Below are 13036 nucleotides of genomic sequence, written 5' to 3'. Positions count from 1 at the left end.
ACCCCATCAGGGCCGACAACAAGTCTAAGAGAGCCGTCGATCATGAGCCAAGACCGGTCCGGGATCGATACCAAACATACAGCGTGGACCGAAGGGGAAATGGGTATGGGCATCAGCCCACAAAGGAACGAAAAAAGAGGAGATCAAGGGCCTGGTAGCCGAGGTCTAATGAGCAAAAATGCTTTCGATAGGCCGCTCGGGGTTAGAGAAGCACCAAGATTGTTAGACTACAACTTCAACATTGATGCGACCGTCATCGTATTAGCCATCAGGCGCATCAAGGAAACCAAGAGGCCCCGACCATTGCAGTCCGACCTTACCCAAAGAGATCCTAACTTGATGTGTAAGTATCAGGGCACTCATGGCCACATGACTGAGGATTGCCAACAACTGAGAGAAGAAGTTACCCGGTTGTTTAATAACGGGCACCTCTAGGAATTTCTGAGCGATCGAGCCAAAAGTCACTTCAGGAACAAGGACACCAATAAACAGGCTAAACAAGAGGAGCCTCAGCACGTCATCAACATGATCATTGGAGGGGTCGATATCCCTCAAGGACCAATGATAAAGTGCACTAAAGTATCTATCACAAGGGAAAAACGCATCAAAGATTATGTCCCGGAGCGAACCATTTTGTTCAACGACGAAGATGCCCAACGATGTGCTGGTAATATCCATACTTATCAACAAATCTTGAGTTAAACGTGTATTGATTGATCCAGGTAGCTCGACCAACATCATCAGAACGAGAGTCGTAGAGCAGTTGGGATTACAAGACCAAGTAGTGCCGGTGGTCCTGGTGTTGAACGGATTTAACATGGCATGTAAAACCACTAAAGGGGAGATAACCCTGCCAGTGAATACCGCCGAGATGATCCAAGAGACAAAATTCTATGTGATCGAAGGGGACATGATGTACAATGCCCTATTCGTAAGGCCATAGGTTCATAACATGAGGGCGGTACCCTCAACCTTACACCATGTACTGAAGTTCCCTACACTAGGAGGAGTCAAGTTGGTTTACGGAGAGTAGCCAGCCACAAAGGAAATGTTCGCAGTCGATGAGGTAATCCTGGTGCCCGCGGTTTCGACATCAAGGAACATAGAGCCGACCAGAAAGGAAGAAATTAAATTGCAATCACCGATGCCTGTCCCGACCGAACCGAAGGAGCGAGGAGTAAATGATAAGGATGATTATGGAGTTCTGAGATCATTCATATCTCCTGATGATACCGACGCCACCAAACGGACGGTCGAGGAGTTGGAGCAAGTCATATTGATTGAACACCTACCAGAATGAAAGGTATACCCGGGCACGGGGTTAACTCCTGAGCTCAGGAAAAAATGCATTGAATTTTTTAAAGCTAACATAGACTGTTTCGCTTGGTCCCATCTTGAAATGACAGGGATCCCACCGGAGGTAACCACTCATAAGCTGAGTTTGGACCCGAAGTTCCATCCGGTTAAGAAGAAAAGGAGACTACAGTCCGAGTCCAAGCATGCATTCATCAAGGACGAGGTATCTAAACTCCTTAAAATAAGATCCATTCGGGAAGTTAAATACCCGGACTAGTTAGCTAATGTAGTGGTAGTGTCTAAAAAGGGAATATGCTAAGAATTTCTGTAGATTACAAAGATCTAAACAAGGCATGCCCCAAGGATTCTTTTCCTTTGCCTAACATCGATCGAATGATCGATGCGATGGCCGGGCATGAGATACTCAGCTTTCTCGATGCCTATTCCAGGTACAACCAAATTCGGATGAACCTGGACGATTAAGAAAAGACTTCTTTTATTACTAAATTCGGTACCTACTCAGACAATCAAGAAAATACTTCTTTTATCACTAATTTCCTATTGTTATAATGTAATGTCGTTCGGATTAAAGAACGATGGTGCCACCTATCAACGCTTAGTAAACCGGATGTTTGAAGAACAAATAGAAAAATCAATGGAAGTTTATATTGACGAGATGCTAGTCAAGTCCCTGCGAGCAGAGGACCATTTGAAACATTTGCAAGAAACCTTTAACATAATGAAGAAATACAATATAAAGCTAAACCCAGAGATGTGCGCATTCGGGGTCAGATCGGGAAATTCCTCGGGTTCATGGTATCGAATCGAGGGATCGAGATCAATCCCGACAAAATCAAGGCCATAGAGGACATCACTGTAGTGGACAATGTCAAGTCCGTTCAAAGGCTGATCGGGCCGCCCTGGGCCGGTTCATATCGAGGTTCTCGGACAAAAGCCATCGGTTACTCACTGTTAAAGAAGAAGAATAACTTTTCCTGAACCCCGAAATGCCAGCAAGCTTTGGAAGAACTCAAACGGTACCTATCGAGTCTGGCCCTGCTCCACACTCCAAAGGCAGACGAATAATTGTACCTTTACTTAGCAGTTTCCTAGGTGGCAGTAAGTGGAGTCTTAGTTCGGGAGAAAGAATGTACACAGTTTCCTATTTACTATGTTAGTAGAACTCTAGGCGAGGTAGAAACAAGGTATCCTTGATAAGTGGGAATTTTGACTACTTATTAGCACCTTTTAGCTTTTATTTTAGTCTAAAAGTATTGAATTGTGTTCCCGAAATTGATGAAATGTGCTAAATTATAGGAATATTGGAATATGGACTCCCAAGATGAAATTCAACTCAAAAATGAGCAATCTAAACTCAAGGCAATAAAAGGCACAAAAGCTCACAAAGTGCGGACCTTCATTTGCGGCCGTAGATGATGAAGGAAAGTCCACCAGATTTTTGTGCAAAGAGCGTACCGCACATGAATTGTGCGGCCGCAAAAGCTGGGCTAGGAACAAAGTTCAGAGAATGTGCAAATTCCCAAGTTTCAAGTCCCTCAGAAGTGCGAACCGCACAAGAATTGTGCGGCCGCAAAGTAAAAGTGCGGACCGCAGAACCAAGTTGCGACCACAGTTACAAATCTGCGGACCGCAGAAAGAATGCCTCAGGGACGCAGATAGAATTATGCGGCCGCAGACCTCCAGTTCCTTACAAGTTGAAGAAATCTGCAGACCACACATGGAATTGTGCGGCCGCAGAACCTCCCGAGGGGCATTTTTGTTCGAAATTATCAGCTTTGTATAAATAGAAGAGTTTCATGAAAGTAGGTCAATTTTTGACATTAGCAACTACAATAGCCGTTTCTCTTTGCTTCTTTGTGTAGTTTTTCATATTTTGGGATATTTTGACATAGATTTTATCATTTTAATTTTATAATATGAGTTTAATTAGCATTTCTTCTTCTATTTCTTCAATTTCAAGCATGAGTAGCTAGATTTTTACTAGGGTTGTGACCCAACCCTAGTGTGTAAACCTTATGGGTGTTTAACTTAATGCTTGTTTATGGTTGGGTATTTATTATTTAGCCTTGTTCATGCTTTAATTTGTGGAATTAATAGTTGCAAACATTAGTTCATGCCTATTTTACTTAGTCTCTACTTGAGAAAGAGAGACTTAGTCTAGGACAACTCGGCTAATAAGAAATTGGGTCAATCGAGAGATTGATATAAGATAGTAATAACCCGACTTGAGCTTTTATCAACCGTTTTGTGCAATACCCGTTTGGACTTGAGAAAGCCAAATTGGGCAAAATCACTCTCTGACCGAGAGGTATTAAGTGGGTAATTGAGAGTTGATAGCTATAATACACCCCGATCAATAAAACAAGCATTAAGGTTTATATCCCATTAGACAAACAACTAGGTGATGGTCATAGCCCTAGGCTTTTTACAAAACTTGAAAAACAACAAAAATAATTTCTTAGTTTTACTTCTTAACTTTGCAATCTTAGTTTAAATTAGACATAGAATCAACCCCAATTTGTGGAAGTGTAAATTGAGGTAGTTCAAACTCACGTACTACAATATATATGCCTAACTCCTATACTTAACTCCCTGTGGAAATCGACCCCGACTCTTGTTGGGTACTACTATTGCAATAGACCGTTTCATAACCTTGAATGAGGTGTGAAATTGGACGAGATCAATCTTTGGCGACGTTGCCGGGGAGTTAAAAAATGGTGTTAACTATATATTTAGGTGTGTTTTTGAAATATCTTATTTTCTATCCTTGTTACTAATGTGTTGAGAAATTGTAGGTGCAATCACGGCAAACAATGATCTCGGAAACATAGCTTTGGGGGACGTGGATGTTGAGGATGATCAAATGGATGAGGTATATCTTGAACCTCAAGCAAATAGACGAGGCCGAGCGCCTCATGACAATATACCCGCTCCATCCCCATCTCCACCAAGAGCGGCTCTACACCGGGTATTGCCGAATGAAAGGAATGCAAGTGCTATTGTCCCTCTCCATATTAGGGCGGACAACTTTCAAATAACCAACATGATGCTCACTTTGCTCGAGCAACGAGGGTTTTTCACCGGTGCACCGGGTCAAAATGCATACAAACATTTGAAGGGGTTCATAGATACTTGTTGGGGGAGTAAATAAACTAATGTATCCGAAGATTCCTTGAGGCTAAGGATTTCCCCCCTCTCTCTATGGGGGAAAGCTTGTTGGAACGTTTTCCAAATCATTCCATTCATACTTGGGATGAATTAGCGGAGAAATATATTTCTAAGTACTTCTCTCCCGGGCACATGGTTATTCTTCGGGATAAAATTCTAGCATTCAAGTAAGAGCCCAATGGACCACTACATGAGATATGGGAACGATATAGAACAATGGTGAAAGAGTGCCCCAACAACGATACGATGAAGAACATGATTCAACAAACTTTCTATCGGGGGATCAATACAACCAACCAATGTGTAGTGAATCAACTTACCGGTGGGAACTTTATGACTATGCCTTATGCGGAGGTGTGTGATATTTTGGATGCGATGGCAGATACTTCATCAGCATGGCAATCCCGGGCTAATTTTCCACAAGGGGATCCCAATGTGATTCATCTTCACAAAGAATTGCATGACCATGGGCAAGCCATAGCCGAATTGACCACCACAATGAACCAATTGGAAAAGGCTCAACTTCAACAAGTGCAAAACCCGAGGCAAATGCAAAGGAGGGAGTAAACATGATGGTGAACAAATAGAGAACAAAGGGTCCACAAGTGCAACAAAGAGTGGAAAATTTTGTGCAAGAAGATAGTGGGTTTGAGCAAGATGATTCCTACAATGACCAAGAAGAATAGGTCCAATATGTGAACAACTTTCAAGGGAAAAGAAATAACTTCCAAGGCCCAAGTCAACAACAATGGAGACCTCAAAACAATCAAGGAAATTTGAATTCTCACAATCAAGGTAATTGGAGCGGTGGAAATAATCAAAGCAATTGAAATAAAAACAACAATCAAGGCAATTGGAGTGGAGGCAATAATCAAGATTATCTTTGTATAGAAACGTTATTGTTTCGGGTATTTCATACGAATTGTTCCCTATTTCGATCTCGTTGTTACGTGTTTCGTCGCGATTGGCATGTGTTAGAAGGATTGTCTAGAGGATAGGCTCAGGTATGTTAAGGCTATTCCTTCTTTCTTTTTGGCATGATCCAAATGATACAAATGAAACGAGTAAAATACGCAACTTTCATAAATGACTCTATTCATAGGAGTGTTAGAGGTGCCTATATTCTTGAATTCCCATGTATCTTATTATCACATCTTCTGTTCATAGGTCTCAGAAAATACGTAGTTGATAAAGTTTGTCCGAAAGGTATATTGATCATATTAATATATTTTTATGCATTTTATTCATTTATACATGCACGTTGACCCATGACCAGATGGTGTTATATATATGTGTATATATATGTACTTATATATATATGGGATATGGGAAAAGGTTACGACGTTATATACGCACCACCACCTGATTAGCTGGTATATGTGGATGATTTTGCCCACAGTGGCCGAGATGATATGATGGGATGCCCTCAGAGGCTTGATGATGTTATGTACACCTATACCTATGCATGACATGACATTTATAAGCACGTGCAAGACATTATAGATGTTTCAGGATTTACAAAGTGATTTAGACTTACAGTCGGAATTCTTTATTCCATGTTTCATCTATATCTGTTATGTACTGATTTTTATGCCTTACATACTCAGTACATTATTCGTACTGACACCCTATTTCCCGGGGCCTGCGTTTCATGCCCGCAGGTGCAGGTAGACAAGCTGACGGTCCCCCTTCTTAGGATCCTTGATCAGCGAGAGTTGGCGTGCTCCATTTGATCCGGAGCTGCTTTTGATTTTGGTACGATATGCTTGTATACATATATGGGTATGACGTGGCCCAGTCCCGTCCTTGTATAGTTGTATATTCTATTAGAGGTCTGTAGACAGTCATGTATAGTTGGGTAGTATGTGGCCTTGTCGGCTTCCAGTTTTGGATATGTAGTTGTGTATAGCGGCCTTGTCGGCTCGCCCTACGTATTTCACACGTGTATGTATATATATGTCTTTTGAACAGGTTTTCTCACGTATGCTATTCTCATAGTTCAGCAGATGGTATTCATGTTTATATCTTAGACGCATGCTTAAGGGTGTTCGATAGGTAGGACTCGGGCATCCATCGCGGCCCATCGGTTTGGGTCGTGACAAAAGTGGTATTAGAGCAGTTCTGTCCTAGGGTTGTGTACGGACCGTGTCTAGTAGAGTCTTATTTATAGGTGTGTTGTACACCACACTTATAGATAGGAGGCTACAGGACATATAGGATGTTATCCTCTCTTCTTATCTTAGATCGTGCGATATAAGAATTCTTGTTCCTAACGATATGTTATGTTTTCAGCCATGCCTCCGAAAACGACAACCGCCCAGAAGGGCAAGTCTGTGGCTGGTGAGACTACTAGTCGAGTGCCATGAGTTACCATGGCTCGGGGAGAGTCTCATAGTGAGATTCCATCTCAGACTTCATATACCCCGCCCTCTCCAGAAGAGCTCCGGGGGGCACCAGCTCCAGCGCCCTCCCCTGTACGTCCAACTCTTCAGTTAGATGCACCGGGTCAGGAGATGAGTGATGTTATTCAGCTATTAACTCGCTTAGTAGCCGCACATGCTCGCAATCGGGATGTAGGTATTGGTCATGCAGTTAGGTCCATCCGTGTGAGGGTTCGTGATTTCATTAATTTTGACCTTCCGGTATTCACCGGAGTAGGTCCGAACGAAGACCCTCAGGTATTTGTCGATAGAATGCAGAGGACTTTGAGGGTAATGAAGGCCACTGCGACTAAGTCCGTTGAGCTAGCTTCCTATAGACTTCAGTATGTTGCAGTTAATTGGTACGAGTCTTGGTAGTTGTCCAGAGGTGAGGATGCCTCTCCAGCAGTATGGCAGGAGTTTACAAAGGCATTTCTTCGTCATTATCTGCCACCAGAGCTCAAACGGGATAGAGTTGTTAAGTTCTTGACCCTTCGACAAGGTAACATGAGTGTTCGGGAGTACAGTTTTCAGTTTGACTTGTTGGCTAGGTATGCTCCCACTATTGTATCTAAAATGGAGGATTGGGTTCACCGATTCGTGATAGGGTTAGAGCCGCACTTGCTTAACGATTATATGTCAGTCTCACTTCAGGCAGACATGGATATTTCTCGTATTCAGACATACGCTCAGGGTGTAAAAGAGCATAAGTAGAAGAAGAGGTCCGACCGTGAGCATGGTTCCTTACGGATGTGTATTGATTATAGACAGTTGAATAAGGTGACGATCAAGAATAAGTACCCCGCTCCCGAGGATTGATGATTTATTTGATCAGTTGCAAGGTGCCAAGTGTTTCTAAAAAATAGACTTGAGGTCCGGGAACCATCAAGTAAGGGTTAAGGAAAAGATATTCCGAAAACCGCATTCAGGACCAGATACGGGCACTTTGAGTTTCGTGTTATGTCATTCGGTTTGACCAATGCCCCAGCAGTATTCATGGATTTGATGAACCGTATGTTCAGACCCTTTTTAGATCTGTTCGTAATTGTATTTATTGACGATATATTGGTATATTCTCGTTCAGAGGCTGAGCATGCAGATCATTTGCATACTGTGCTCAGGATTCTACAAAAAGGGAAGTTGTATGCAAAATTCTCTAAATGTGAATTCTGGTTGAACTCTGTAGCTTTCCTTGGGCATATCATTTCGGGTGAAGGTATCCGGTTTGATACACAAAAGATTGAGGCAGTAAAGACTTAGCCTAGACCCACGACACCGACGGAGGTTCGTAGCTTTCTCGGTTTGGCAGGTTATTACAGGAAATTTGTAGAGGGATTTTCTTCCCTTTCAACACCTTTGACAAAATTGACTTAGAAGGGAGCAAAGTTTCAATGGACTGATGCTTGCGAACAGAGTTTTCAGGCATTGAAGGACAGATTAACTTCAGCACCGGTTCTAATGCTCCCAGAAGGGACCAATTGTTATGTTATCTATTGTGATGCTTCGGGCATTGGATTGGGTTGTGTACTGATGCAGCATGGTAAGGTTGTAGATTATACTTCTAGATAACTAAGAAAGCACGAGAACAATTACCCGACTCACGATTTAGAATTAGCCGCAGTAATTCATGCACTAAAGATGTGGAGGCACTACTTGTATGGCATTCATGTTGATATCTATACGGATCATAAGAGCCTCCAGTATATCTTCAATCAAAAGGAATTGAATTTACGTCAAAGGAGATGGTTGGAGCTACTTAAATATTATGACTTTGATATTTTATACCATCCGGGGAAGGCGAACGTGGTAGCTGACGCCCTCAGCCGTAAATCTATGGGTAGCCTGTCATATTTACAGCCAGAAAAGAGGGGAATAGCCCATGAGATTCATCGGCTAGCTAGTCTTGGAGTTCGGTTATTGGACTCAGGTGATATTGGAATTACTATTCAGGATACGGCAACATCCTCTTTAGTAACTGAAGTAAAGGAACGCCAGTATGAGGATCCTGTGTTAGTTCATTATAGGGATACCACCCCTCATAAGGAGAAGGCACCATTTGAGATTATAGAATATGGGGTCCTCAGATATCGAGGACGGTTATGTGTCCCTAATGTTGCAGGGCTACGTCGGTAGGTTATGGGAGAAACTCACTATTCTCGTTATTCTATCCATCCAGGAGCAACAAAGATGTATCATGATATCATGGAAGTATATTGGTGGGACGAAATAAAAAGGATATAGCGGAGTTTGTTGCTCAGTGCCCTAACTGTCAGCAGGTCAAGATTGAGCATCAAAAACCCGGTGGATTATTGCAGGCTATGGAGATTCCGACTTGGAAATGGGAAGTAATCAATATGGATTTCATCGTAGGCTTACCTCGTACCTAGCATAAGTTCAATTCTATATAGGTGATTGTTGATAGGCTTACAAAATCAGCCCATTTTCTGCCTGTTAGGACCACATATTCCGCAGAGGATTATGCAAGGCTTTACATTAAGGAGGTAGTACGACTGCATGGTGTCCCTATATCTATTATCTCGGATAGAGGAGCTCAATTTACAGCTAATTTTTGGAGGTCCTTCCAAAAGGGATTGAGAACTCAGGTAAGTCTTAGTACAGTATTTCATCCCCAGACAGACGGACAGGCTGAACGTACTATTCAAACACTTGAGGATATGTTATGGGCTTGTGTGATAGACTTCAAGGGTAACTGGGATGATTATCTGCCGCTTAATGAGTTCGCATATAACAATATCTATCATTCCAATATTCAAATGGCTCCATACGAAGCCCTTTACGGACGAAAGTGTAGGTCACCTATAGGGTGGTTCGATGTTGGGGAAACTATGTTAGTAGGACCAGAATTGGTACAGCAGGCAATCGATAAAATTAAGTTTATACAGGAAAGGCTATTAGCAGCTCAAATCCGTTTGAAGTCTTATGCGGATAATCGACGGCGAGACTTGGAATTTCAGGTTGACGATTGGGTATTCCTAAAGGTATCACCGATGAAAGGCGTTATGAGGTTCGAAAAGAAAGGAAAACTTAGCCCTCGGTACATTGGACCATATAAGATCATACGCAAGATAGGTCAGGTAGCGTATGAATTAGACTTGCCTTCTGACTTGGAATCTGTACATCCAGTCCTTCATGTGTCTATGCTCCGTAAATGTATTGGAGATCCTTCCAGAGTCATGTCAGTTGACGATGTTCAAGTCACAGAACAGCTATCATATGAGGAAACTCCCATTGCTATACTAGATAGACAGGTTCGAAGATTGAGGGACTAAAGACGTAGCTTCGGTGAAAGTACTTTGGAGAAACAACAATGTGGAAGAAATGACTTGGGAGGCCGAAGAAGACATGAAGTCTAGATATCCTCACTTATTTCCTCTTCCAGAGAAGGGTCCTACTGAGACATCACAGCCTTAAGGTATGTGTATGGATTCTTGTATTAGTTATTATCATTGTTCGTGTGAGGCCATTGTCGTGAGTGATAATTGTGGCAATATGTGCATTAAATTATTGAGTTCTCTACATGAAGGATTGAAAGTAGTACTATTACAAAGGCGACTCTGCCAAAATTTATATGGATCCCGAGAAGTTAAATATTCGAGGACAAATGTTTCTAAGGGGGGAAGGATGTTACATCTCGCGATTTCGTACCTTAAAGTTTCGTCTTCAGTTAATCGACGTAGACTCGGGGATGAGATTATTTTGAGGTTATAAGCATTTATACTATTCCTAACAAGAGATAAGTAAGTGTCGTGAAGGTTAAAGGGTAAACGAATCAAAGAAAGTGAGTTTCGTTGAAGGTTGTCGATTTGGGAAAAAATACGGTCCGAGCCATAATACCCGGTATTTATGAACTAGTGCCATACAAGGTACCCCATGACCACGATAGTAGGGTACATAAAGTGTATTAAAAGTGAGTAGTATTTTAAGTAATTTGAGATAATTCTTAATTATGAGGATTACTGGTTAATGGAAGAATTAACAAGTTAATTAAAATTAGTGAGTAATTAATTAATAAACTTGGGATAAGCTTAACCCCTCCCAAACGTGGCAGCACCCCCCCCCCCCCTTTCCCAATTTATGACTATTGAAAGAGACTTAAAGGTGTCACACTTGGAAAAGTCATGTGACACCAAGCTTAATTATGTGGGGCCTACCTAAAAGTAAGGATAACATTTATAATCTCTTAAGAAAGGATTTCAAGGAAAGTAACGTTCTGTCTAAGAGTTTCAGCCAAGATTCCTTACATAGTAATGTTATTTCTTATCTCTTAAGAAAGAGTTCAACAAAGATGATTTTCCAAATAGTAACATTATTGCTAAGTTCTAAAGGGAAAGCTTCAGTCAAGATTATCTTTGTATAGCAACGTTATTGCTTCGGGTATTTCATACGAATTGTTCCCTATTTTGATCTCGTTTTTACGTATTTCGTCGCGATTGGCGTGTGTTAGAAGGATTGTCTAGAGGATTAGCTCATGTATGTTAAGGCTATCCCTTCTTTCTTTTTTGGCATGATCCAAATGATACAAATGAAATGAGTAAAATACGTAACTTTCATAAATGACTCTATTCATAGGAGTGTTAGAGGTGCCTATGTTCTTAAATTCCCATGTATCTTATTATCACATCTTCTGTTCATGGGTCTCAGAAAATACGTAGTTGATAAAGTTTGTCCGAAAGGTATATTGATCATATTAACATATTTTTATGCATTTCATTCATTTATACATGCACGTTGACCCATGACCGGATGGCATTAAATATGCATATAAATGTATATATATGTATATGGGATATGGGAAAATATTACGGCGTTATATACGCACCACCACCTAATCAACTGGTATACGTTGATGATTCTGCCCACAGTGGCCGTATGATATGATGGGATGCCCTTAGAGGCTTAATGATGTTATGTACATCTATACCTATGCATGACACGACATTTATATGCACGTGCAGGACATTATAAATGTTTCAGGATTTACAAAGTGATTTAGACTTACAGTCGGAATTCTTTATTCCATGTTTCATCTATGTCTGTTATATACTGATTTTTATGCCTTACATACTCAGTACATTTTTCATACTAACGCCCTATTTCCCGGGGTCTGCGTTTCATGCCCGCAGGTGCAGGTAGACAAGCTGACGGTTCCCCTTCTTAGGATCCTTGATCAGCAAGAGTTGGCGTGCTCCATTTGATCCGGAGCTGCTTTTGATTTTGGTACGATATGCTTGTATACATATACGGGTATGACGTGGCCCAGTCTCGTCCTTGTATAGTTGTATATTCTATTAGAGGTCTGTAGACAGACATGTATAGTTGGGTAGTATATGGCCTTGTCGGCTTCCATTTTTGGATATGTAGTTATCTATAGCGGCCTTGTCGGCTTACCCTACGTATTTCACACGTGTATGTATATATATGTCTTTTGAACAGGTTTCCTCACATATGCTATTCTCGTAGTTCACATATATTATACATGTTTATATCTTAGACGCATGTTTAAGGGTGTTCGACAGGTAGGACTCGGGCACCCGTCGTGGCCCATCAGTTTGGGGTCGTGACACATCCTGACCGGTCTCCCCACGATTTGTACTATGCACTTGGCGTGCTTATGGTTGATATGCGAGCATTTCGTGAGTATAAGCTTTACGACGCAATATGTGTTTTCTTTAAATTATTATGCGTTGATCAGGTAGCACGCTGCCACGGGTATATGGTTGGATCGGGTGGCATGCCGCCACGGATATGTTGTTTGGATCGGGTGGCACGCCGCCACGGGTATCATGGTTGGATCGGGTTACACGCCGCAATGGTATTATGTGTGGATGATCGGATTGTACGCCGCAACAGTGTATTATTGAATACAGTTTCGCATATCTATTATTGCGTGCTTTGCTTCTCATTTCCTGAGGAAGGTTCATAATATCCTTTCGGTTGTTTAATTAGTTGTTGAGTAGTCTTTCCAGAGTTCATTTTTCCTTATGTATCACATTCGAATTTGTAGCTTGTTGGCACATTGTGGCATCATACGAGACTTTTGGCAATGTCTGAGGTGGCTTATTGCCTGAGCAGCGTGTACTGGGTGAGACGAGATTATTGGACCTGGGATC

The sequence above is a fragment of the Nicotiana tabacum genome, chromosome 4 (assembly GCF_000715075.1).
Source record: "Nicotiana tabacum cultivar K326 chromosome 4, ASM71507v2, whole genome shotgun sequence".
Classification (NCBI taxonomy): Eukaryota; Viridiplantae; Streptophyta; class Magnoliopsida; order Solanales; family Solanaceae; genus Nicotiana; species Nicotiana tabacum.
This window is presented reverse-complemented; position numbering follows the sequence as displayed.